The following is a 27236-nucleotide window of genomic DNA, read 5'->3' as shown; positions in this document are numbered from 1 at the left end:
CTATGCAGCTTATCTGAACCAAATCCATTAGTGTGGATTTACAAGGGACATATTGAGAATTTATCTAATAATGTTGGCCTAAGTAAAACAGGGAAATAAATATAAAGTATAGCATACCAATACTAGTTTTCAAAACAGGTAAGAAAACATTTAGCCAATCCAATATTTAACCACAATGACTTCAAGGGGACATACCAGAAACTAATTAAATCAGAATTTCTAAGGGGTAGAGTGCCATATTTCGTGCTTTAAAAAAAATTGATTACGGGCACCTGGGTGGCTCAGTTGGTTAAGCTTCTGATTCTTGATTTCAGCTCAGGTCATGATCTGACAGTTTGTGGGATCCAGCCCATGCCAGGTGCCAAGTTGATAGTGCAGAGCCTGCTTGAGATTTTCTCTCTCCCTCGCTTTCTGCCTCTCTCACTCTCTCAAAATAAATAGACCTAAAAAATTTTTAATAAAAGCTCAGTTTGCAGGGTTTAAGTAAAAGTGATGGGTATACTCCAGACCTGAGTCCATCATTGGATGCTACATTGTCACTGCAACACAGGAATTAACAGCACAGACATGGAGTCACAGTGCCTTGATTCAGACCTCACTTCACCCTTCTTGTGCCTCAGATGTACTTCATCTGTAAAATAATAATACCTACCTTATAAAGTGGTATGGAAATTAAATGACTCTATATATGTATATATATATATGTATATATGTATATGTATATATGTATATGTATATATATGTATATATATGTATATATATATATATATACACATATACACACACACACACATACACACACACACACACACACACACACACACACACATATATATATACATACACACACACACACACACACACACACGCATATATGATCTAGAAAAGTCCCTGGCATGTGGTAAATGCCAAATAAATATTTGCTATTTTTATCTTCTCAACTGTGTGTAACTCTCAAGAGCCCTCTCTAGTGTCACAGCAGCATCTTGGCCTAGCTCAAAGTGCCTCCACCTATCTCTAATTGTCCCAAAAGTAGCACATCATAATCAATGCTGTTAGCACAGCTAGTTCACCCTACTTCCCCCTTGTAAGTTATCCCCTGCTCTGGCTTCCTCTTTGTCCATGTGTACTACCCACAGTACTGCTTATTTCTTGTTACTGCCTCACTCTGCTGTTGCAGTTCTTGACAACTGCACTGTCCATGCCCCAGACATGGGTGGACTGTGGATTGTCAAGGTAAGCAAATTCATATGTGGAGTCATGTACACTTTATTCCATGGATCCCAGCATAGCCCTGTTTGTTTCAGAGTCTGACAGAGCATCCTGCACAGAGTAGATTCTGTCCCTCCCAGTCAACAGATGATCACTTGCGCTCTATAGGCCCAGACCAAGAGGCATTTGAATATCTTCCCCATTTTCCTTTCTCTTTTTCCTTTATTACTGGGGAGATTTCCTTCAACCAAAATCTCTTTTTATTCAGTGAAAAAATAAAACCTCTCATGCATCCTTTTATGCATCTGAATAAGTTAGTTAACTAATGGCAAGGGTTATGGTTGGGGATGGGGATTGACGTGATGTCTACATGAGTTAAAGTTAGTTCCAGAGCTTGATAACTTTTCTTTTGTTAACTGTTATTTCATAATCATTATAAGATTATAAACAGTACTTAATAATAATATCTACCTTGGGGCACTTGGGTGGCTTAGTCATTTAAGTGTTGGACTCTTGATTTCGTCTCATGGTTGTAAGATCGAGCCTCCCATATGCTGTCAGTGCAGAGCTTGCTTTGCTTGGGATTTTCTCTCTCCCTTTCTCTCTGCCCCTTCCCATTCTCTCTCTCTCTCTCTCTCTCTCTCTCTCTCTCTCTCTCTCAAAATAAATAAATAAACATGTGAAAAATAATAATACCTACCTTTTTATTTTCTAGTTCCCATTTTATGAGAGCTGAGGGTAAGCAAACAAACCCTACCAAAGGAATTTGACTAGGAATGGTGACTAAGGTATTGAAAGTACTTCCTTGGAAGTACTGAAAAATAGCTGACAAATGACAAGAAATTACAGACCAAGGTTGAAGAGAAAATAGGATTGTGAAAGAGTAAACACACTCAGAAGATACGATTGCCTTAGAAGCATTTGTTGATATCAGAAAATTTGAAATTTCATTTTGATGGCTTCTATAAGCAGTCAAGGTCAGAACCCAGGAACCACACAGGATTTAGTCATGTAGGAGCCACATAAACTGGGATACAAGGAAACTGTGCCCTTGGTATAAGGGTGCACTGTTAGGGAAGAAATTCTAACACTTCAGAACAGTAAGGCAGATGTTATTCAGGGGGACTATCATAATAGGCATAGGTTTTGCAGTAATGGAAAAAGATTGGGCTCAACTCCAAATACAACAAGAAAAAATGGGATTTTATACCCAAGGAGCAGAGTAGGGTCTTGATGAACAGAGAATTACTGAGAGTGTAGGATAATTCTTGCTAACTGACCTAACAGGAGTATTGCCAAAGGCAGGCAAGAATGATCAGATATTTCCTGGAAAACAGTGGGAGATGAAAAAGATAATCAGTTATACAGGGTGGGGGATTCTGACTACTCTGACTTTGAGCTCTTGCTGAAACTGGGTTCTTGAAAACATGCCTAAGAATAGCCTACTTGAAAAAGAGCTCAGAGGAGCCTAAAATTTGGTCAGGAGAGAGTCTTTGTCAGTCTCAAAAGTGGAGCAGCTCATGTCCAGAATTTTAGCTCAGGCTCCAATCATTAGAGTCATCCAAAAAACCCAAGCTTTGAGTTCAGTTAGAGATGGTCCAGGACAGCATGCAAAGCAAGAGCAAATCCTTTCTAAAAGAATGTAACTTCATCGGGTGCTGAAATTATTCCTGCAAAGTATTGTTCAAATACAGTGAACAGCATACAGGTAACCAAGAATAGCACAAAGATAATGAGAAAACTAGATTCCATGAGCAAGAAGTAGCAAAAATCAAGAAACAACAAACAGACCCACAAAGACTTCAGGCATGGACTATGTGTAGAAAGTAGTTAACAGTAGGCCTGACTGCTATTCTTTGAAAGGCCTGCTTACTGGGTTGGTTCTTGGCTAGTTTCTGGGAATTTGAATTTCAGGAGGGTTCCCACCAACAGTAATTGATAAGAGTGCCTTCTTTGCTACACTGTGCAAACAATATGGTTTATGCTAAACTCTTGTTCCTTCTGGGAGTCTGGGTATGTGCCTGGCACAGAGAGTGTCCATGTGATCAGCACTCAATAAAAGCCCTAAACACTTAATCTCTAATGAGCCTCTCTGGTTGGCAATATTCCATATGTTGTCATAACTCATTGCTGGGGGAATTAAGCTCATCTTGTGTTTCTCTGGAAGCTTATTTTCCTCTGGACTACCTCTGTGCACCTTTTCCTTTTGCTAATGTTGCTCTTAAAAATTTCACTGTAATCTTAGCCATGAATACAAGTAAGTGATGAAACCTGAGAGTCCTCCTAGGAAATCACTGACCCAAAGGGTGGTCTTGGGGAACTTCCAACACAGACTATAAACACTTGTGCTTGTAATGATAACATAAATACAAATTTTAAGACATCTACAGAGAAAAGGAAAATATAAAAAGTGATCTTAGGAGGCTTGAAAAAATAATTTTGAACTTCTTAAATTAAAATTCAATAAGCAAAATTAAAATGGTGGTGGTTCACTTTAAACACAGAAAAGACACAGCTGAAAATGGAATTTACAAACTGATGATGCCACACTTAATTGGTTTTAAGACAAATATTTTCCACTTTAGTATCTTCTGAAATTGTATTCATTTTACATCAATATGATAAGAAAAAAATTTGTCATAATTTATTTCTTTTAAAAATCAATTGTGTCAGCCTGAAACTAATGTTAAATGTCATTCGTATCTCAATAAAAAAAATCAGTGGTGTCAGATTTGATGAGATACAGTATATCAGAAGAAATGATCTAGAATGCAATATAAGACAAAATGAAATGGAAAATACAGAGGTAAGGAAACTTTGATTTTTTTTAATGAGAAGGATCAAAAGAGGTAAAAGAGAGAATAGAGCAAAACAGAGACAATATTAGAAATTATATGGTTGGGAGTTTTCCAGACATGATGAAAATCACTATATTAATTACATAGTGCTGCATAAAAAATTATCCTAAAATATGGCTTAAACAACAAAATCCACTGTTTTACAAAAACAAGATCACGATTCCAGAAGTGACTTAGTTGGGTAGTTCTAGCACAGAGCTTTACATGAGGTTGCAATTAAGACATCTGCTGGGACTGGAATCATCTGAAAGCTTGATGGGGCTGGAGTATCTCCTTCCAAGATCAGTTGCACGGCTGCATGGCTGTTGGCAGGAAGTTTCCGTTCCTCATTACATGGGCCTATCAAAAGGGCTGCTCACAATACGGCCCAATATGGCATTTTCCCCAGAGAAAATGATTCGAGAGAGAAAATGGGTGATGGAGAGAGGAGCCAAGACCCAGGCTTGGAAGTGGCATATAGTCACTTCTGCCATGTTCTGCTGGCTTCGTGAACCAACCCTGGTAAATGTGGGAGAAGACTACATAAGGACATGAATGCCAGGAGGCAGCAATCACTGGGAGCTAGTCTGTCACCGACACTAATTCAGATTCAAAATACCCAACAAATCTCATAAAAATAAATGAAAAAAAGTACACACCTAAGCACCCAATGGTAATGTTACAGAAAACCAATGGAAGATAGGAGATCTTTAAAACATGCAAAGAGAAAAGATTATCTTCAAAGGAGCAAGCTTTAGATTGAGAGCTAACTTTTCAACAGCAGTATTAGAATCCGGAGGATGATGATCTTTCAATCCACTGAAAGAATATACCTAGAAAAACTTTTCTCAAGAATGAAAGTGAAATAAAGACTATTTCAAATAAAAAATGAGAGGATTTGTCTCAGTAAACTCTCATGAAAGAAATTTCAATAAAGGTACTTCAGGCAAAGAGAAAATTATGTCAGATGACAGTTTTAAGATGCAGGAAGAAATGAAGGGCCAAATATGATGAACTATGCCTATAAACCAAAAAGAACTTTGATTATATAAAATAATAATGAGACTAATGTTTCATTGGGTTTTTGTAAGAAGATAAGAGATCAAACAATAATAACATTTATGTCAAGAAGAGGGTAATTGAAGGTAAGTGCTCTAAAGTCTTTGTGTTGTCTTAGAGAGGAGTGAAGGTATAGTGTATCAAAGTTTTACAGATTAAAGATAAATGTGGGGATTTTTAGAGTAACCACAAATGAATAGAAACAAAGGAGATATCATCCGAATCATTTGTGGGAAACAAAGGAAGTAATAAAAAACAGTATTAAAGAAGATAAGAAGGTATATGATTGTAATAAGGAGGAAGTGGTGATAGGAGTAGTCAGACCCTTATAGGTAATTAGACAGGTACATTGTCTTTAGAGAATTAAAAATAATAATAAGGAAGATTAACCCACCACTCTCCTTCTTCTTGGCCAAAAATTAATAAATGAATAAACAGAACAATCACTAAAAACAGAAAGCACAAAGTAAGATGACACATTTAAACCTAATATATTGATAAAAATTTTTAACGTTTATTTTTAAAATAGAGACAGAGCATGAGCAGGGGAGGGGCAGAGAGAGGGACACACAGAATCTGAAGCAGACTCCCGGCTCTTAATTGTCAGCACAGAGACCGACACAGGGCTCTAACCCACAAACTGTGAGATTATGACTTGAGCCGAAGTCAGATGCTTAACTGACTGAGCCACCCAGATGCCCCTAAACCTAATATGTTGATAATTTATGTTAAATAAAATGCACTAAATGGTACAGGTGAAAATTGTTGGACTGACTAAAAAATAATACTCAACTACTGTATATGCTGTTTATAGGAGATACATCTAAAACATAATGATACAGATAGTTGGAAGTATAAAAAAGGAAAATATATACTATGCAAAGGAAAAAACAGAAAAGAAAGCTAGTGTAGCAATGTTAATATAAGACAAAATATACTTTAAAGCAAAAGCATTAGCAGAAATAGATAAAGATACTAAGGAAAATTTTTTAATTCACCATAAGATAAAATTTTAATATGTCCATACCTAATTAATATTAGATCAAAATACAGAAACCATAAATTAACAGGCCTACAATGGCTAATAACCAAAATAACAGACCTACAATGACTAATAAGAATCATAGTGGGAGGTTTTATGTATTTGTTTTTTTTTAAATGGTAAGATATAGAAGATTTGAACATGAGTAAAGTTGACCTAATAGATGTATAGAATACTGTGCTCAATAAATGAATATATGGTTTCATACAACATACCATTTTGTTTATATAATGTTCAAATATAGCAAAATTATGATTTACAAATTCATACAAATGTGGGAAAACTGTGAAGAAAATTAGAAAAGGATTGTGACAGAAGTCAGGTAAAATGGTGGAGGAGTAGAGAGGTATCTAGAAGGGACAAATGGGTGAGATCTTCTGGGTTCTGCAGTATTGTATTCAGAACATTGTCGATGTTGATCTTGGTAGTGGTTTTCATAGATGTTTATAATTACGTGTCAGATTTTTTATGCATTTTATATATATTTCACATATATGTGTGATTTACATTAAAGAAGACAAGGAAATATGGAGGCCAAGAAAATAAAAGTAATTTGCTAAAGACCAGTGCTTATTGAACTAGGATTTTAACCTAGACATTCTCATTCTCAAACTCCTTTTTTTACACTTTTTCCTGAAGTAAAACCATAAAAATATTTCCCGTAGAGCCAAACTTTTTTTTAACTGTCTCTGCCAGTCATTTTGCCCAAAGTAGCCATATGAAAACGTGCCTGCCTTCTCCTTGTTTGGCTTGAAGCAATTAATGAAATTCAAAGCACAACTAAAGCAACTTCTCTCTAGACACCAAGGGGCAGACTGTGCAAAGGCAATTGTCTCCCTTCTCCTGTATATTTCTTTAGTCTTTGGTTTTAAATGAAGTATAGTTGACATATTATATTAGTTTCATGTGTACAGCACAGTGAGTGGACAGTTATATACATTACAAAATGCTCACCTCAATAAGTGTAGTTACCATTTGTCAACATACAGAGTCCCCTCTCCCATATAGATTCCAAATTCCTTCTATTTCTCAGACCCACCTGCACTCACAAAGTCAAAGTACCATATTAAAACAAGATCAAATATTCTACCCAGTTGGAAAAGTGATTAAAGTTGTTCTTTTTGCAACAGATTAGTGACTATGTTTTAGATGTACAAAGGGTTAAAATAATCTGCCAGCATAAAATCAGACTGAGGAGCAGAAGATCATTGTAGCAAATTAAAATTTTCTCTTTCTATGGAGCATAAGACTATGATGAAATAAAGAGGCTGAGTGAATAAGGTTGCTGGTCAAATTGTATTGAATAATTTTGATGTTGGTCCATATTAAAAATAGCTCATCTATATATAGAGTATTTTATCTGAGAATTATTATATAGGTGTATATACCCCCTTGTAGATGGTTCTTTCTTTTATTATAACTAGAAGTTGTTGTTGTTTTTTTTTAATAGACCATTTAGGGATATAGAGAACCACTGTTCATTGTAGAACTGTAATTAATTGTTAGTAATCTTATGTTTCTTAAAATAATCATGCCAGGGATGGCAAATTCTGGGCACTGAAGCCACAACCCCTCTCTTTCCAAACACAAGACATACGTCACTCATCTGCGCCAGAATCCTCAAACAAGTACTCTGAGAAGCCACATCCATCTATTGCAGTTGGCACAAGAGTAAAAATCTATTGAACAACTATTCAAACTGTTTCTTAAAGAACATGCCGTGCACAATAATGTGTGGAGATACAGGATACGACTTTATTAAAATATAGTATAAGGGTATAGAAGAAAAAGAAGGGGCTTCAGAGTCTGAGAGCCCTGGATGTGAATCCTGGCTCTGTCTTTAATTTACCCTGTGGCTTTGGCAAACCACACCTCCTTTTCAAAAAAGTAGTGATCACTGTCTTTGTAAAAAAAAAAAAAAAGTAGAAATAATTTTTATTTTTTTGTAGAGAAACTTTAAGCTTATTTATTCATTTTGATAGAGAGAGAGAGAGTGCAAACAGGGAGGGGGCAGAGAGAGAGGGAGAGAGAGAATCCCAAGCAGAATCCACACTGTCGGCACAGAGCTTGACACAGGGATCTGTGCCGTGAGATCATGACCTGAGCCGAAGTCAAAAGTCGGTCGCTTAACCAAATGAGCCACTCAGGTGACTCAGTAATAATTTTTAAGTGCAGACACGTAATAGGGGTCCTTCACATGGTGACTATTAACTCTTATAGTGAAAAGAGCACAGGTTTCGAATCAGGCAGGCCTAAATTCAAATTCTGACTCCTCCTTTACTGTGACTTTAGATAAATTATTTACTCTTAGCCTGTTTTTTCTCAGGCAAAAACAGAAATAATAACTGACTTGATGAGTTTTTTTTAAGAATCAGTGCTAATATGTGGAAATTGCCTCGAAATTGGTCAAAATGGAATGATGGCTTTTATTTTTCTAACACCACAGTTGCTATTATTCTTCCGTCCCCTCCAAAACAAACTATGTAAAATAATTGAGGGAAAGGGTACCAAACTGTTGATAGGGTGAGGATGAAGATGGGGAGGAAGAGAACTTAGAAAGCTCTGAATATCTATAATTTATATATTGTTTGAATTTTCCAGCTCTTAATTTCTATCCGAAATGAAAAAAAACAGTATAATATTAAAACTTTAAAAATGTGAAATGCTTATTAACTTTCCATAAAGAATTTTCAAATACTGATTCAACCATAATAAAATATAGCTCCAAATGATTGGGACACAGCTATAATATTTGCCATCATTGTATAGTTTTCATGTTACATTATTAGGTAAGTTTAAACCTCAACAAAGTACACACACACACACACACACACACACACACACACACGCAGTTTACCTAGATTGAGATAGGAACCTTTCTTTATTCCCTCTTTCCTCCTAAATTTAGAATAAAATGTGATCTATATTTTGCTTATTTTAAATGTAATTATTTTTTAAAGTATCAAGATAGATAACTAATCATTTTTCATATGATAGAGCATATGTTAGACAAAACTTTGAGACCTTCCTCATTATTCCTCAGCATTTCATTAAAGAAAATTTAATTAGTTTAATTTAATTGTAGCCCCAAACTGACCTATCTTTATAACTATTGAAACTGGGTTGAACATATGACTTGCACAGTGCAATATTACCAAAAGTGTTGCAAAAGACAGAGAAAAGCTTGCATATAGAGGCTTGATTTCTTGCTGCACTTGGTATCCTGAGACCATCATATAAAAGAGCCTAAACAAGGTGGAGAATGAGAGGCCAAATGAAAGAAAATCAGGAAAGCTAGATCAACATCCTACCAACAACAAGACTGAGTGGGCTCATTCAGAATTGACCAGCTACTAGTATTAGCTGCTGGGCCTGCTGACAACGGATCATGAGACAGCCCAGAGATCAGCCAACCTGGTCCACAGAATTGTGAGATAAATTAAGTGGGTGCGGTTTTAAGGCACTAACTGTTAAGGTAGTTTTTTAATGCAGGAGTAGATAACTAATGCAGAGATTCGAGCTGCATTAGTTATTATTATTTTAGACAGAGAGCGAGTGCAAGTGGGGAAGAGGGGCAGAGGGAGAGAGCTGTTTTCTTTAATTTGACCAAAAAACAAACATAAAACAGTGCAAAAGAGCAAATTCTAAAGGATAAACCAAGCTTCATTTAAATTCAGCTCAGTCTTGGGGGGTGCCTGGGTGGCTCAGCCGGTTAAGCGGCCGACTTCAGCTCGGGTCATAATCTTGCGGTCGAGCCCCGAGTAGGTCTCTGTGCTGACAGCTTGGAGCCTGGAGCCTGTTTCGGATTCTGTGTCTCCCTCTCTCTGACCCTCCCCCGTTCATGCTCTGTCTCTCTCTGTCTCAAAAATGAATAAACGTTAAAAAAAATTTTTTTTAATAAAATAAATAAGTAAATAAATTCAGCTCAGTCTCTTAAAATTTACAATCATCTTTCCACTGCCTAGAATGCTCCTGCTGAACACCCTCATGCACGTGAGCCCCTCCATCGTTTGTATGTGATTTCCCCACAAGTGTCTACTTAGCCTTCAAAAATCAGCTTCTGGGAAGACTTCTGAAAACATCATGCAACAAATAAATAAATTTTTCCATCCCTTGTGCTATCCCTTTACAGTGTACATACCTCTATCATAGTATTAGTGTAATTGTCTATCTATTCCAACTTTCTTACTCTTCACCTCCATTAGGATGTGATCCTGTCAAGTCCAGGACTTATCTGATTAATCCAGATATAGAATGATGCCTTAAAGTAGAAAGCACTCAAGATACATATGGCTCACAGTACTTTATTGAATTATAATTAATATATAATAAAATACATAAAGTAATGTTAACTGCATTAAATTTTAATAAATATAATACAGACACGGAAGCATCACCAAGATCAAGATATAGTACGTAGAGTATTTCCATCATTTCAGAAAGCTCCCTCCTGATCCTTTCCAGTCAACTCTTCCCATACTTTCAAACCCATCTCACCACCTAGAGGCAATGATATTCCATTTTTTTAAATTTTTTAATGTTTATGTTTTTAATATGAAATTTATTGTCAAATTGGTTTCCATACAACACCCAGTGCTCATCCCAACAGGCGCCCTCCTCAATGCCCATCACCCACTATCCCCTCCCTCCCACCCCCCATCAATCCTCAGTTTATTCTCAGTTTTTAAGAGTCTCTTATGGTTTGCCTCCTTCCCTCTCTATAACTTTTTTCCCCCTCCCTTCTCCCTCCCTCATGGTCTTCTGTTAAGTTTATAAAGATCCACATAAGAGTGAAAACATACAGTATCTGTTTTTCTCTGTATGACTTATTTCACTTAGCATAACACTCTCCAGTTCCATCCACATTGCTACAAAAGGCCATATTTCATTCTTTCTCATTGCCAAGTAGTATTCCATGGTATATGTAAACCACAACTTCTTTATCCATTCATCAATTGATGGACATTTAGGCTCTTTCCATAATTTGGCTATTGTTGAATGTGCTTCTATAAACATTGGGGTACAGGTTCCCCTATGCATCAGCACTCCTGTATACCTTGGGTAAATTCCTAGCAGTGCTGTTGCTGGAACATAGGGTAGATCTGTTTGCTCATGGATGGGAAAAATAAATTTTGTTAAATGTCAATACTACCCAAAGCAATCTACACATTCAATGAAATCCCAATCATAATTGCACCAGCATTCTTCTTGAAGCTAGAACAAGCAATCCTAAAATTTGTATGGAACCACAAAAGACCCCGAACAGCCAAAGTAATATTGAAGAAGACCAAAGCAGGAGGCATCACAATCGCAGACTTTAGCCTCTACTACAAAGCTGTAATCATCAAGACAGCATGGTATTGGCACAAAAACAGACACACAGACCCATGGGATAGAATAGCGACTCCAGAATTGGACCCACAAATGTATGGCCAACTGATCTTTGACAAAGCAGGAAAGACTATCCAATGAAAAAAATGACAGTCTCTTTAACAAATGGTGCTGGGAGAACTGGACAGCAACATGCAGAAGAATGAAACTAGACCACTTTCTTACACCGTTCACAAAAATAAACTCAAGATGGATGAAGGACCTGAATGTGAGACAGGAAACCATCAAAACCCTAGAGGAGAAAGCAGGGAAAAACCTCTCTGACCTCAGCTGCAGCAATTTCTTACTGGGCACATCTCCAAAGGCAAGGGAATTAAAAGCAAAAATGAACTATTAGGACTACATCAAGATAAAAAGCTTCTGCACTGCAAAGGAAACAATCAACAAAACTAAAAGGCAACCGACGGAATGGGAAAAGATCTTTGCAAATGACATATCGGACAAAGGGCTAGTATCCAAAACCGATAAAGAACTCACCAAACTCCACACCCAAAAAACCACTAATAATCCAGTGAAGAAATGGGCAGAAAACATGAATACCCACTTTTTTAAAGAAGACATCCAGATGGCCAATAGGCACATGGAAAGATGCTCAACGTCACTTCTCATCAGGGAAATACAAATCAAAACCACACTGAGATACCACCTCACGCCAGTCAGAGTGGCTAAAATGAACAAATCAGGAGACTATAGATGCTGGAGAGGATGTGGAGAAACGGGAACCCTCTTGCACTGTTGGTGGGAATGCAAACTGGTGTAGCCACTCTGGAAAACAGTGTGGAGGTTCCTCAAAAGGTATTCCAAATTTTATTAGCATAGATTAGTTTTTTCTGTTTTATCACTTCATACATATAAAATGTTTGTGTCTGGCTTCTTTCTCTCAATACAATGCTTTTGTTTTTGTTTTAGAGAGAGAGAATGCACAAGCAGGGGAGAGGGGGAAAGGGAGAGAGAGTCTTAAGCAGGCACCACACTCATCACAGAGCCCTATGGGGGGCTCAATCCTATGACTTTGGGATCTTGACCTGAGCTAAAATGAAAAGTCAGACACTCAACCAACCGAGCCACCCAGGTGCACCTCAATACAATTTTTCATGTGTCAGTTATCTGTTCCTTTTGACTGCTTTCAGGTATTCCTTTGTATGAATATGACACCATTTTAACTATTTTTTAAGTTTTTATTTAAATTCCAGTTAGTTAATGTACAGTGTAGTATTAGTTTCAAGTTTACAATATAGTGATCCAACACTTCCATACAATACCTGGTGCTCATCACAAGCGTACTCCTTTGTTCCCATCACCTGTATAACCCATCCTCCCACCAACCTACAGTCTGGTAATGATCAGTGTGTTCTCTGTAGTTAAGAGTCTGTTTCTTGGTTTCCCTCTCTCTCTCTCTTTTTCCCTATGATCATTTGTTTTGTGTCTTAAATTCCACATGAGTGAAACCACATGGTATTTATTTTTCTCTGCCTGACTTATTTCACTTAGCATTTACTCTCTAGCTCCATCCATGTTATGGCAAATGGCAAGATTTCATTCTTTTTTATTTCTGAGTAATATTCTATTATATGTCTGGATATATATATATATATATATATATATATATATATATATATCACATTTTCTTTATACATTCATCACTAGAAGGACTTTTGGGATGTTTCCATAATCTCGCTGCTATAAACATTGGAGTGCATGTATCCCTTGGAATTAGAATTTTTGTATTCTTTGGGTATATACCTAGTAGTGCAATTGCTGGATCATAGGGTAGTTCCATTTTTAACTTTTTGAGGAACCTCCATACTGTTTTCCAGAGTTGCTACACCAGTTTGCATTCCCTCCAACGGTGCAAGAGGGTTCTCTTTTCTCCACATTCTCACAACACCTGTGATTTCTTGTGTTGTTAATTTTAGCCATTCTGACAGGGGCGAGGTGCTATCTCCTTGTAGTTTTGATATGCATTTCCCTGATGATAAATGATGTTGAGTATCTTTTCATGTGTCTTTTGGCCATCTGGATGTCTTCTTTGGAAAAATGTCTATTCATGTCTTCTGCCCATTTTTTAACTGAATTATTTGGTTTTTAGGATGTTGAGTTTTATTAGTTCTTTATTTTAGATGCTAACCCTTTACCAGATATGTCATTTATAAATAACTTCTCCCATTCCATAGGTTGCCTGTTGGTTGTGTTGATTGTTTCCTTAACTTTGCAGAAACTTTTTATTTTTGTGTAATTCCAGTAGTTTATTTTTGCTTTTATTTGCCTTGCTTATGGAGATACATCTAGAAAAAATATTGATACAGCCAATGTTAAAGAAGTTACTGCCTGTGCTCTCTTGTAAGATCTTTTATGGTTTCAGGTCTCACAATCAGGTCTTTAATCCACTTTGAATTTATTTTTGTGCATGGTATAAGAAAAGTGGTCCAGTTTCATTCTTTTGCATGCTGCTGTCTAGTTTTCCCAGCACCATTTGTTCAAGAGACACTCTTTTTCTCATTGGATATTCTTTTCTGCTTTATGGAAGATTAATTGTCCATATAGTTATGGGTTTATTTCTGGGTTTTCTATCTTGTTCTATTGATCTATGTGTCTATTTTTCTACCAGTATGATATGTTTTGATGACTACGGCTCTGTAATATCACTTGAAATCTGGAAATGTGATGCCTCTAGTTTTTCTATTCTTTTTCAAGGTTGCTTTGGATATTTTGGGGTCTTTTATGATTCCATAAAAATTTTAGGATTGTTTATTCTAGCTCTGTGAAAAATGCTATCAGTATTTTGATAGGAATTACATTAAATGGGTAGATTGTTTTAAGTTGTATAATTTTAGCTATCTTCTTGATAATCAACATTTGGGTTGTTTCCAGTTTTGAGCTAATTATGAATAAAGCTGCTATAAACATTACCATACAAGTCTTTATGTGGACATAAGCATTCATTTCTCTTGGGTCTGTTTCTAGAGTGGAACTGTGGAGCCACAGAGTAGATACGTGTTTAGCTACATTAGAAACTGGCAAACTGTTTTCCAAAGTTGGTGTAATATTTATACCTCGATCAGTAATGTGTAAGAGTGTCCATTGCTCCATAACAATTCTGGTGAGTAGGCAGTGCTATTTCATTGTGGTCTCAATATGTGTTTACAGAATAAGTTACTGGTCCTCTATAATAAATACTAAATAAATCTTGATGAAAATAATGTTAAAATAGTTATCCTGTTGTATTATAACAAGGGTTAATGTGAGATAGATATACATATATATATGTATATCTATCTCAACATAAACTATTTTTAACATTCCTGTTGTAAGGTGCTCAGAATGTGCTAATATTTGTTTTTATCTTATTATTTATAATTATCATTAAAAGTTCTGTTGTCAAATACTTTCAAAGTTATAGATCATTATCACAAGTTATAGATCATTTAATCTTTTAATTAAATATAGAAAGATTTTTATGGAAGGGGATACTATAAAGGAGTCATGCTTATCTCTTTTTAACATGTAAGCTGTGAGTTGCTAAAATCCACACAGTTAAGTGCTGGAATTGAATCTTCAGTTCACATTCTCTAATTTCAAATACTCCATTTTCCCTGGTAAGTAACTATGCCTCTTTCTAATGACTCATGTTGACATTTTAAATTTATTCAAATAATAAATATATTAAATATCAAAATGTTAAGAAGACAAAGTGAGCTCATTTTACAGATTTCCATAATAATCCAAGTAAATTCCTTTCTGGGACACCACTTAGGTACAGAGAAATGGACTAGTTCACATTTGTAAATACTTTAGTTACAATTATTCTATGAAATCAGGAATGGGAATAACAGAAACTTTACATAAGTGAAATTGCATAGCTGGTAGTACATTATAGAAATAGAGTGAGGTGGAGAATTTAGAAAGTGTGTTATGAATTAAGTGCAGCAATTTAACTCAGGTAATATAGGCCCCCACAAGAAGATTCATTTAATAATTTATCATACAGATTTACCAGTAACTATCAAAATTTTCTATATTTGACTATACAGAGTTTGCAACCACTTGTAAAAGTATCAATTGTTTTAAAATTACATATAGTTTTCAATGTAGGCTATTTTCACTGAATATTCAAATTAAAATAGACTTAAAATACATTTGCAAATCTTAGGTATAATTCATTAATCAGGGTGTTTTTTAACCCTTATGCATTAATACATTTATTTGTTTAACAGAACATATTGGATGCCTATGTATTACAAAGCACTGCCAGGTCTCAAAATCAGTGAATTATATTCCCTACATCTAGATACTTAATACTATTCATCTACATGCCCGTATTCTCCACAAAGCTGTGAGTTTTTATAGAACAAGAAGTCTCAATTTCTGTATCTCCAGTGCTCAGTAGATAAGTTCACAAAGCATTATAGCTTTGGTACTAGAGTCCCACCTTTACAGTTTATTAACTGCAACTTTGGGCAAATTACTTGACTCCTTTAATAAGTTTCAGATTTTTTATCTTAATATTGAGGCCAGTAATGAAACCTGTCTCATAAGGAATTGTGAGCATTAAGAGAAATAATGCATATAATGTGACTGGCCTTTAATGTCTCTATTATGCTTAATAAGTTATCTAATTACTGAATAAATGAACCCATGAATCAACAAATAAATGATCACAAGCATAGTATGCGGCAATATCTAATAAATGATATAGAAGTGACAAAACAATATTTGGAAACTTCTTGACCTCCAAACTCACCAGTAACCATAAGGAATTAGACTTGTATTATCTGAGAGATTTGATTAAACTTTTCAGAAATATTAATTTGACAAGGATGTATAAAATAGACAATGTCATCTTATGGAAAGATAGGCTGGTACTTTTTTAAACTGTCAAGGTTATGAAAGACAGGAAAAGACAGAGGACTCATTCCAGACTAAAAGACACTGAAAGAGTCATGACAATTAAATGCAATACGTGATTCTGTATTGAATCCTGGATCAGAAAGGGAAAAGTGATGTGGCTGAGAAAATTTAAAGAGACTGTGGATTGAATGGCAGTGTTATATCAATGTTGAGTCCCTGACTTGGAGGTTTGAATGGCGGTCATATCAGAGAGTGTCCTTGTTTGAGAAACGCACATTGGAATACTTAAGAATGATGGCACATCATGTTTGCAGCTTGCTCTCAAATGGTTCAGGAAATGACTAATGATAATTAGTGTATGTACAGAGAGACAGTGAGAGAGGGAACAAATGTGGTAAAATATGAAATGTGATCCTACTGTGGAATCTTCATGAAGCAGACACTGATTTCTTTACAGAGTTTTTGTAACTTTTCTGTAAATTTTAAATTGTTTCAAAATAAGTCACTTTTTAAAAAATTTTTCCAACAAGTACATTGGGAAATTCAACATTAGAGATATTTATAAATCAATCTCAGAACTTACATTCAATGAAACCAGGACCTCTTTGATATTACAGAAAAATATGGACAACATTACTCAAAACAACTGCTCTGCTGAACTCCTTTCAGGGATGGATTTCTATCTCCCACATGCAAGCTAGGCATCTGGACTCCAAATGCCTTGCTCACAGCTTCTTCAGGCCAACCCAGAAGTTATTACAATAGTAAAGCATTCTCTAAGTATTTAGATATGGTGGTGAAATGAGATTGAACAAAAGAATAAGGAGCAGATATTTTAAAGAATGAATCCAAGAAACAAGCAACTAATTCATATAATAAGTATAAGGGAGGAATTAAAGGAATGCTAATTACTCCAGCAAAAACAGCAAGTCAGAAGGAGCTACTAGATTGATACTAAAGAAGATAAATTTGTTTTTAAGCAGGTTGATCATAAAGCAATTACAAGACATTCCAAATTAAACATCCAGCAGACTGTAGGAACCATGAGGCTAAAACCCAAGGATGAAATGGATTCTGTCTTCTAAATAAAGAACTAATAATATTTCTCCTAAGATTTTCAACTGCTATATATTACATTCATCTCTCAACCTGCGAGATCAACAAAGTTTTCACCATTGGTAAATTTGAGTGTTAAAAAGTAATAATGTTCTCATGTTGGGTCAAAGATTAATATATTTGCCTTGTACATGCGTTGGTTTTTATTACTGAGGTAACCAACAGCTGTTATTCATAAACCAAAAACCACTTTCACTAGTTGGATGTACTTTTTTATTAGAAATAAGAACATCCTATAATAGCTCAAAAATTCCCGGAACATTAGGTTCAGATTATCTATAAATTTAGAATATAGAAAAAAAAGTTAAAAGTGGCTTAACTAGAGACCTGATTGTATATAGACAATCTTCTTTACGAATCATACTGTTAATCTCCTTATATAACAGTAGATCATGATGTTTAATTAACTGAAGTGCTTTCAGTTAGCTCACTAGATGATAAAAATAAATGAACAATGATAGTCCATAATTGGAAACAAATACTGCAGCAGACTAATCAACTTTTCAAAATAATGTAAATAAGAATGAGGAAACTTCACATAGTTACCCTGTCCATATTCACGTAACAGATTCATCACGACCTGATTACTGTTTATAAAATACTAACATAAGGATTTTTTTTTAAACATTTATTCTATTAGTCACAGTCTAAACCAATATAGCATTCATTAGTCACAGATGCCACTAGTTATTAACAATTTCCTGAAGGCATTTTTACCCTTAATATCTGTTACATTTGCTGTTCATGCATTTTAATTATAAATTAAAAGCAATGCAAATGTTATAATCAGAGAAACATAGAATATTTCTAAATGAAACACTATATTTAAAATCACTTTAGTTTTAGAAATTCTTCGTATTACCTGAGCTGCATTACATCCAGTCACGTTACACCTGCAGGTGACTGAAAAAAATCTAAATACTCTAAATTTGTCATCACATAAAATCACGTTGGCAAATATTTCTAGTGTGTTATACATATTGTATGATGGAAAATTTCCTCTAAGTATACATTGCTATAAATCTAATTTATAAGATCATTAAATATTCAATGTCATCAACTCAAGAAAAAATGAATATATTTGGAAGTTTCTTTTAATTTTTTTTGAACTTAGATTTTGCTAACCCTTCATAAATGAAAGAATATAAAATCACTGTCTTTGGTCCCTTTTGTAAATGATATATGGACTATGACATACTTCGTATAAAAAAATTGTTTATATACTTCATATTTATTGTTAATATTAAACAGTAGTTTAAGAAATCTTTGTTACATGGCTACTAAGGGCACTATGCTGGCCATATTAACTGTAACTTACTGTAATACCTTAATTAATTGGATGCCATTTCTGTGTCTAGAATGCCCTACCTTTTTATGTCTGCTCAGTGAATTCCTTGTCCTATCATGAGCATTAACTCCTCTCTATTTACTGTCCACCCACACCTAGATACTCAGTTACCTGCTCTCTGGTGCTAATATAATGTTACTCACTTCCATTTCACAAGTTGAACTGTAATTGTTTATACATCTTCTCTCTCTCAAGAATGTGAATGTGTCCCGAGTGGTCACCATGTGTTGGTCATCTCTGCACACCCCATAGCAGCAAGACAAGCACCTGAAACACAGGAAGAGATCAAATGTTTACTGCTGCATAAAATTATGCACGTTAGTTAGCAGAGTATTTTAAATTTTAGTGCTCTCCAGAAACGCAACTTATTTTATTCGATTAATTAACAAATATTTGTGGAGCACTTAATTTACACAAATACTTTTTATATGTCGTCATGTTCCATTGCTTGTGAGTTGTCCCCAAATCCTTAAGAGCCTGTTACTCTAGCTTCCATTTTATAGATGAGAACCAAAACTGGGTTCACAGGTAACCTGACAACATGCCCAGTGCTTTTTCCTCTAAAGTCTTACAGTTGAAAAAAATGCTCCTAAATTATCTGCTTTCCTGCCTTACTGAATATAATGTGTTCAGCATAGTGAATTCTTCAGGAATTGGCCAGTGTTCAGGCTTATTATCAGTTTATTATCTTCTCCAAAAATAGAACTCCCCCCACAAACCCTGGGGGGAAAAAAACAACTTCTGGTTGTTTCATCTTATTGTTTGAGGTTATCTACTATAAACTAATTGTTCTTTTTATAACTTAGTAGTTTCTCTTATTGAAATAATGTAATAGACTGCATTTAATTCAGAGGGATCTCAGAGAATTATTTAAATGTTACTTTCTTTAGCAGATGTAGGAAGAAATATAGCTTTAGTTTGTTTCCAGTAGTCTGTCAGACAAAAAGACAGTTTCAACTAATGCCCCCTCCCAGAGGCAGAGAAGACTGTAATTTGAGAACTGCTAGAAAGTCTTCCATATCCAAAATCATCTTCCAAAGGCAGTGTCTGAAATCCCATCAATAAAGTTCCTTCAAAGGAAGTTAGCATTTCTTAAACTTAATTTCTATTAAGTAGAAACTTTGTTATAGATCCTTCAGCAGTGATTTGAATGATTTTATAGGAATGATGCAGAAATATGTTCAAGCCTGAGACTAGATATATAAACTTTGGTTGCTTATATCTTTTATATAACTATAAAACTAAAACCTATTTGTAAACTTAAAATAAAACTTAAAACTCAATAAGATTAAAGCAAACAACATTGATATGATGGATAATACTATGCTGAAACTAATTACTAGTCCCAGGAGGAATTTGATACGATTTGCTAATCATGATTCTTTTTCTTATGACCATCTGCATGTGTATAATAACATGTATGTAATATTACTCTGTGCCATTTCTAAACCATATTCACTGACTCTAAAACACCAATTGTTGTGAAATACACCATTACAGTATTTTATGCATATTTCTCCTAGTCTACCTCACTCCCAGCCTAAAACAAAGTGATGCATACAATGAAAACTGATAAAAAAAAAAAAAAAAAAGTAATGAAGCCATAACATTTCTGTTCCTTCAAGGAGGTTTTCTCCACTTCTTACGTTCTGCCTCTACCACAGAGAACCTCTTTACTCTTAATCCAGAGCTAATCCAGGATGATGGTCTAAACCATCATCCTCTCATAATTCATTCAGCAAACATTCATGGAGTAACTAGAATATACTGAGCACTGATTCAGACACAAGGGATATGAAAGTGTCCAGAGGATAGTCTCTGCTTGGTGGAGCTTCTTACACTCTGAAAGGAAAAACAGATCTAAAAATGGTTGTAAAATAAGAAGTAATAAAATGGAGATGTGTGTATGACACAAGGTATAACAGAAGCAAAAAAGAAGGGAGAAGATATTTGCAAATATCCAATAAAGAGTGTCCAAAATATATAAAGACCTTATACACCTTCACACCAAAGAAACAAATAATCCAATTTAAAAAAGAGCAGAAGACATGAACAGATATTTCTCTAAAGAAGGTATACAGATGGCCAATATACACATGAAAGGATGCTCAACATCACTATATATATATTATATATATATAAGATACATATATATAATATATATATTATGTACATGTATGTAATAATATAATATTACATATGTAATATGTATATATACATATTATATATGTATAAATAATATATATATAAATATGTAATATTATATATTATTTATTATATATTATATATACCTTTTGAGAGGAGGAGAAAAAAGGCAGGAGAAAGAAATACCCAGTTGAAGTAAATAGACAAGTAGTGTAATACTCATGACAACATTGTGTATTGTAAGAGGACACTGAATACTGACTGCCAACTGGGTCTTTGAGATATTGGTAAAGAAGAACCTATTGACACAAAGAATTGGTTGTTCATGGGGCCTCTGGGTGGCTCAGTCAGTTAACCATCCAACTCTTGGTTTCTGCTCAGGTCACGGTCTCACAATTCCTGGGATCTAACCCCACATCGGGTTCCGCACTGTTATTCCGGAACCTGCTTGGAATTCCTCCCCTACCCCCCCCCCCCCGCTCTCTCTCTCTCAGAATAAATAAAATAACTTAAAAAATATTGGTTGTTCATAGATATTTGTATGTTTAAACCTAGTATACCAGGAGATTAATTTGAAGTAAAACTTAGTTTATGATGAAAAGTAGTCATTTCAATGATCTTATTGCTATTGTTGGATGGCATATAGAATAAAAGTGTGCAGACCACCAGTAGTTATCTCAGTTCTTCATCCCCCCAATGGGATAACTCTCCATATCATAATAATCAAAATGCTGTAAAGGGCTTACATTGGGATATCCATGCATCTAGTAGATATGTCAGTACCAAGACGGAAATGAGAGTTCCATGGCTATGCTAGGGACTATGATTCCTACCTTCCTCTTCTATTCCCTGCTTTTTTTAAATCTCCATATGTACTTTATTATTATTATTATTATTTTATTTTATTTTATTTTATTTTATTTTATTTTTATATATATAATTTATTGTCAGGTTGGTTTCCATACAACACCCAGTGCTCACCCCAACAGGTGCCCTCCTCAATGCCCATCATGCACTTTCCCCTCTCCCCCACCCCCATCAACCCTCAGTTTGTTCTCAGTAGTTAAGAGTATCATACGGCTTGCCTTCTTCCCTCTCTGTAACTTTTTTTTTCTTCCCCCCTTCCCCTCCCTGCTGATCTTCTGTTACGTTTCTCATGATCCACATAAGAGTGAAAACATATAGTATCTGTCTTTCTGTGCCTGACTTATTTCACTTAGCATAATACTATCCAGTTCCATCCACATTGCTACAAATGGCCAGATTTCATTCTTTCTCATTGTCAAGTAGTATTCCATTGTATATATCAACCACATCTTCTTTATACATCTGTCAGTTGATGGACATTTAGGTTCTTTCCATAATTTGTCTATTGTTGAAAGTGCTGCTCTAAACATTGGGGTACAAGTGCCCCTATGCATCAGCACTCCTGTATCACTTGGGTAAATTCCTAGCAGTGCTATCACTGGGTCATAGGGTAGATCTATTTTTAATTTTTTGAGGAACCTCCACACTGTTTTCCAGAGTGGCTACACCAGTTTGCATTCCCACCAACAGTGCAAGAGGGTTCCCGTTTCTCCACATCCTCTCCAGCATCTATAGTCTCCTGATTTGTTCATTTTAGCCACTCTGACTGGCGTGCGGTGGTATCTCGGTGTGGTTTTGATTTGTATTTCCTTGATGAGGAGTGACGTTGAGCATCTTTTCATGTGCCTATTGGCCATCTGGATGTCTTCTTTAAAAAAGTGGGTATTCATGTTTTCTGCCCATTTCTTCACTGGACTATTAGTGGTTTTTTGGGTGTGGAGTTTGGTGAGTTCTTTATCGGTTTTGGATACTAGCCCTTTGTCCGATATGTCATTTGCAAAGATCTTTTCCCATTCCGTCGGTTGCCTTTTAGTTTTGTTGATTGTTTCCTTTGCAGTGCAGAAGCTTTTTATCTTGATGTAGTCCTAATAGTTCATTTTTGCTTTTAATTCCCTTGCCTTTGGAGATGTGCCCAGTAAGAAATTGCTGCAGCTGAGGTCAGAGAGGTTTTTCCCTGCTTTCTCCTCTAGGGTTTTGATGGTTTCCTGTCTCACATTCAGGTCCTTCATCCATCTTGAGTTTATTTTTGTGAACGGTGTAAGAAAGTGGTCTAGTTTCATTCTTCTGCATGTTGCTGTCCAGTTCTCCCAGCACCATTTGTTAAAGAGACTGTCATTTTTTTCATTGGATAGTCTTTCCTGCTTTGTCAAAGATCAGTTGGCCATACATTTGTGGGTCCAATTCTGGAGTCGCTATTCTATCCCATGGGTCTGTGTGTCTGTTTTTGTGCCAATACCATGCTGTCTTGATGATTACAGCTTTGTAGTAGAGGCTAAAGTCTGTGATTGTGATGCCTCCTGCTTTGGTCTTCTTCAATATTACTTTGGCTGTTCGGGGTCTTTTGTGGTTCCATACAAATTTTAGGATTGCTTGTTCTAGCTTCAAGAAGAATGCTGGTGCAATTATGATTGGGATTTCATTGAATGTGTAGATTGCTTTGGGTAGTATTGACATTTTAACAATATCTATTCTTCCCATCCATGAGCACAGAATATTTTTCCATTTCTTTATATCTTCTTCAATTTCCTTCATAAGCTTTCTATAGTTTTCAACATACAGATCTTTTACATCTTTGGTTAGGTTTATTCGTAGGTATTTTATGATTCTTGGTGCAATTGTGAATGGGATCAGTTTCTTTATTTGTCTTTCTCTTACTTCATTATTGGTGTATAAAAATGCAACTTATTTCTGTACATTAATTTTGTATCCTGCGACTTTGCTGAATTCATGTATCAGTTCTAGCAGACTCTTGGTGGAGTCTGTTGGGTTTTCCATGTATAGTATCATGTCATCTGCAAAAAATGAAAGCTTGACTTCATCTTTGCCAATTTTGATGCCTTTGATTTTTTTGTTGTCTGATTGCTGATGCTAGAACTTCCAACACTATGTTAAACAACAGTGGTGAGAGTGGACATCCTCTGTCGTGTTCCTGATCTCAGGGGGAAAGCTCTCGGTTTTTCCCCATTGAGGATGATATTAGCTGTGGGCTTCTCATAAATGGCTTTTATGATGTTTAGCTATGTTCCTTCTATCCCAACTTTCTAGAGGGTCTTTATTAAGAAAGGATGCTGTATTTTGTCAAGTGCTTTTTCTGCAATAATTGACAGGATCATATGGTTCTTTTCTTTTATTAATGTGACGTATCACATTTATTGATTTGCGAATATTGAACCAGCCCTGCATCCCAAGAATGAATCCCACTTGATCATGGGGAATAATTCTTTTTATATACTGTTGAATTCTATTTGCTAGTATCTTATTGAGAATGTTTGCACCCATATTCATCAGGGATATTGGCCTGTAGTTCTCTTTTTTTGCTGGGTCTCTGTCTGGTTTGTGAATCAAAGTAATGCTGGCTTCATAGAATGAGTTCTGTTCCCTGCTTTGATCTTAGACTTCCAAACAGGAAAAGATGAGATCTTCAGTGGAATTTCATAGACCTCCAGTGTAGGCATTGGTGAAGTGGCCCTTAAACAAATCTTGAGTTTTTCAGAAAGTGATTTTGGTTAACAATCAAATTGTGAAAGAAACAGTAGGATATTCTACATATTTGGTTAAAATGCAATAGATGCAGTGAAAAGATCACATTAGGTGACAAGGTGATATCAGTAGTTGCACAACAAAGGATTCTGATGGTAGAGGCCTTTCCATCAATTCAGGGGAAAAAAACAGATGCAGGAAAACATTAGTGAAAACAGCATATTGTGATGGTAGGTATTGAAGAAATTGTGTAAATTTATATACTGCAAGTATAATATATTTAATTAGTTCTGACTTAAAACGGATATAAGTGAGGAATAAATTGTCAGATATCTTAAAGGGCTTTCAATTAAATACTATTCAGTAGATATTCCTGAAACCATTATTATACTGTATGTTAACTCACTTGGATTTAAATAAAATTTTTTTTAAAATTTTATTCAGCAGAGGAGGCATCACAGTTCTGGACTTCAAGTGATATTACAAACTGTAATCATCAAAACAGCATGAGACTAGCACAAAAATAGACACATAGATCAATAGAACATAATAGAAAACCCAGAAATGTATCCATAACTATATGGTCAGTTAATCTTCAAAAAATCAAGAAGGAATATCCAATGGGAAAAAGAATGTCTCTTGAGCAAATGGTATTGGGAAAACTGGACAGCAACATGCAAAAGAATGAAACTGGACCACTTTCTTACACTATACACAAAAATAAATTCAAAGTGGATTAAAGACTAATTGTGAGAACTGAAACCATAAAAATCCTACAAGAGAGCAGAGACAGTAACTACTTTGATGTTGGCTGTAGCAACATTTTTCTAGATATGTCTCCTTAGGCAACAGAAATAAAAGCAAAAATAACTATTGGGGCTACATGAAAATAAAAAGCACACAGTTAAGGAAACCATCAACAAACTAAAAGGCAACCTATGGAATGGGAGAAGATATTTGCAAATGACATATCTGTTAAAGGGTTAGCATCTAAGGTATATAAAGAGCTTATAAAACTCAGCACCCCAAAAACTGAATAATCCAGTTAAAAAATGGGCATAAGACATGAATGGACATTTTTCCAAAGAAGACATCCAGATGACCAAAAGACACATGAAAATATAGTCAACATCATTCATCATCAGGGAAATGCAAATCAAAACTACAAGGAGATAGCACCTTACCCTTGTCAAATAGGCTAAAATTAACAACACAAGAAATCACAGATGTTGGTGAGAATGTGGAGAAAAGGAAACCCTCTTGCACTGTGGTGGGAATGCAAACTGCTGCAGCCACTCTGGAAAACAGTATGGAGGTTCTTCAAAAAGTTAAAAATGGAACTACCCTATGATCCAGCAATTGCACTCCTAGGTATATATCCAAGAATACAAAAATTCTAATTCAGAGGGATACATGCACCCTGATGTTTATAGCAGCATTATCTACAATAGACAAATTATTGAAATAGCCTAAGTATCCATCAACTGATGAATGGATAAAGAAGATGTAGTGTACACATCTTGAGTTTCTATTCTATATAAAGGTATTTTGGGGATAAAATAAGTGTCCTCCTTCAAAAAATCTAACTTTATTGGTGAAATGATGAATCAGGGAAAAAAAATCCATGCTGTGGTAAAATACATATTTTTTATAATTTATGAAATTAATAATCCAACAGAATTCTCTAGGCTTCTAAAGCTAGGAATCACTTATATTGCTTTTATGATATTCCAAAGATTTGTAACAAAATTGTAAACTTGTAAGAAGTTTTGGAACCAATTGTTTCAAAGCAATGAAATACATATCCTCTAAACTGGTATTTATCAAGTATACTCTCTCTGTGTTACAGTCTGAATTATATTTTCTCAAAAATTAATGTTGAAGTCCTAATCCCCAGGACCTCAGAATGTGACTGTATTTGAGTTGGGGTCTTTAAACAGGTAATTAAGTTATGATGAGATTACTTGAGTGGGCCTTAATCCAATGACTGGCATCCTTGAAGAGGGAATTGGGAATCAAACATGAACAGGGTGAAAACAATATGAAGACACAGGGAAAAGATAGTTATCCAAATGCCGAAGAGAGAGACCTAGAATACTTCCCTCCCTTTTAGCCCCCAGAAGAAACCAACCTCACTGACACTTTGACCTAGGATATCTAGCTTCCAAAACTGTGATAAATATGTTTCTGAAAAACAAATAATAAAATAAATAAATAAACTTCTGTTGCTTAAGTCACGCAGTCTGTGGTACTGGCTGTGGTAGCCCTAGCAAACTAACATACTCTTTGCTTAATTCTAATATAATCATCGTTATGAATCTGAGAACATTTAGGCTATTGGGAATGCAAAGCAATATGTCTCATTTTCCACTATAGTTTCTAAGAGTTCCACTAATCTGACCAATTAATAAAATACTCATAAAAAAAAGACACCCGAAGAACAGAAAAAGGAAAAAGTAGTTATCTCATGGTGTAGAACTAGAGATGGAGGAATGATCTGTTGCTTTTATTATAAGCCCTTATTATGCACATATTATTTTTTAATAATGTTTATGTTACTTTGATTAAATTAGATAGATGAAGATAGGTAGGTGGGTAATTAGAAAAGGAAAATAAACAAAACAATGGGCAATGTGATCACATCTGAACAATTCAAATCAACAATGAAATT

At 35.2% G+C, this 27236-nt stretch overlaps 1 protein-coding gene across 7 annotated transcripts in view; it reads left to right on the top strand.

Annotated features, from left to right (window-relative positions):
* CNGB3 (cyclic nucleotide gated channel subunit beta 3) overlaps positions 1-27236 on the top strand; it is a 273696-nt gene that overhangs the window by 88154 nt on the left and 158306 nt on the right. The window lies entirely within an intron of this gene.

Source organism: Panthera tigris, chromosome F2 (assembly GCF_018350195.1).
Source record: "Panthera tigris isolate Pti1 chromosome F2, P.tigris_Pti1_mat1.1, whole genome shotgun sequence".
Classification (NCBI taxonomy): Eukaryota; Metazoa; Chordata; class Mammalia; order Carnivora; family Felidae; genus Panthera; species Panthera tigris.
This window is presented reverse-complemented; position numbering and strand designations above follow the sequence as displayed.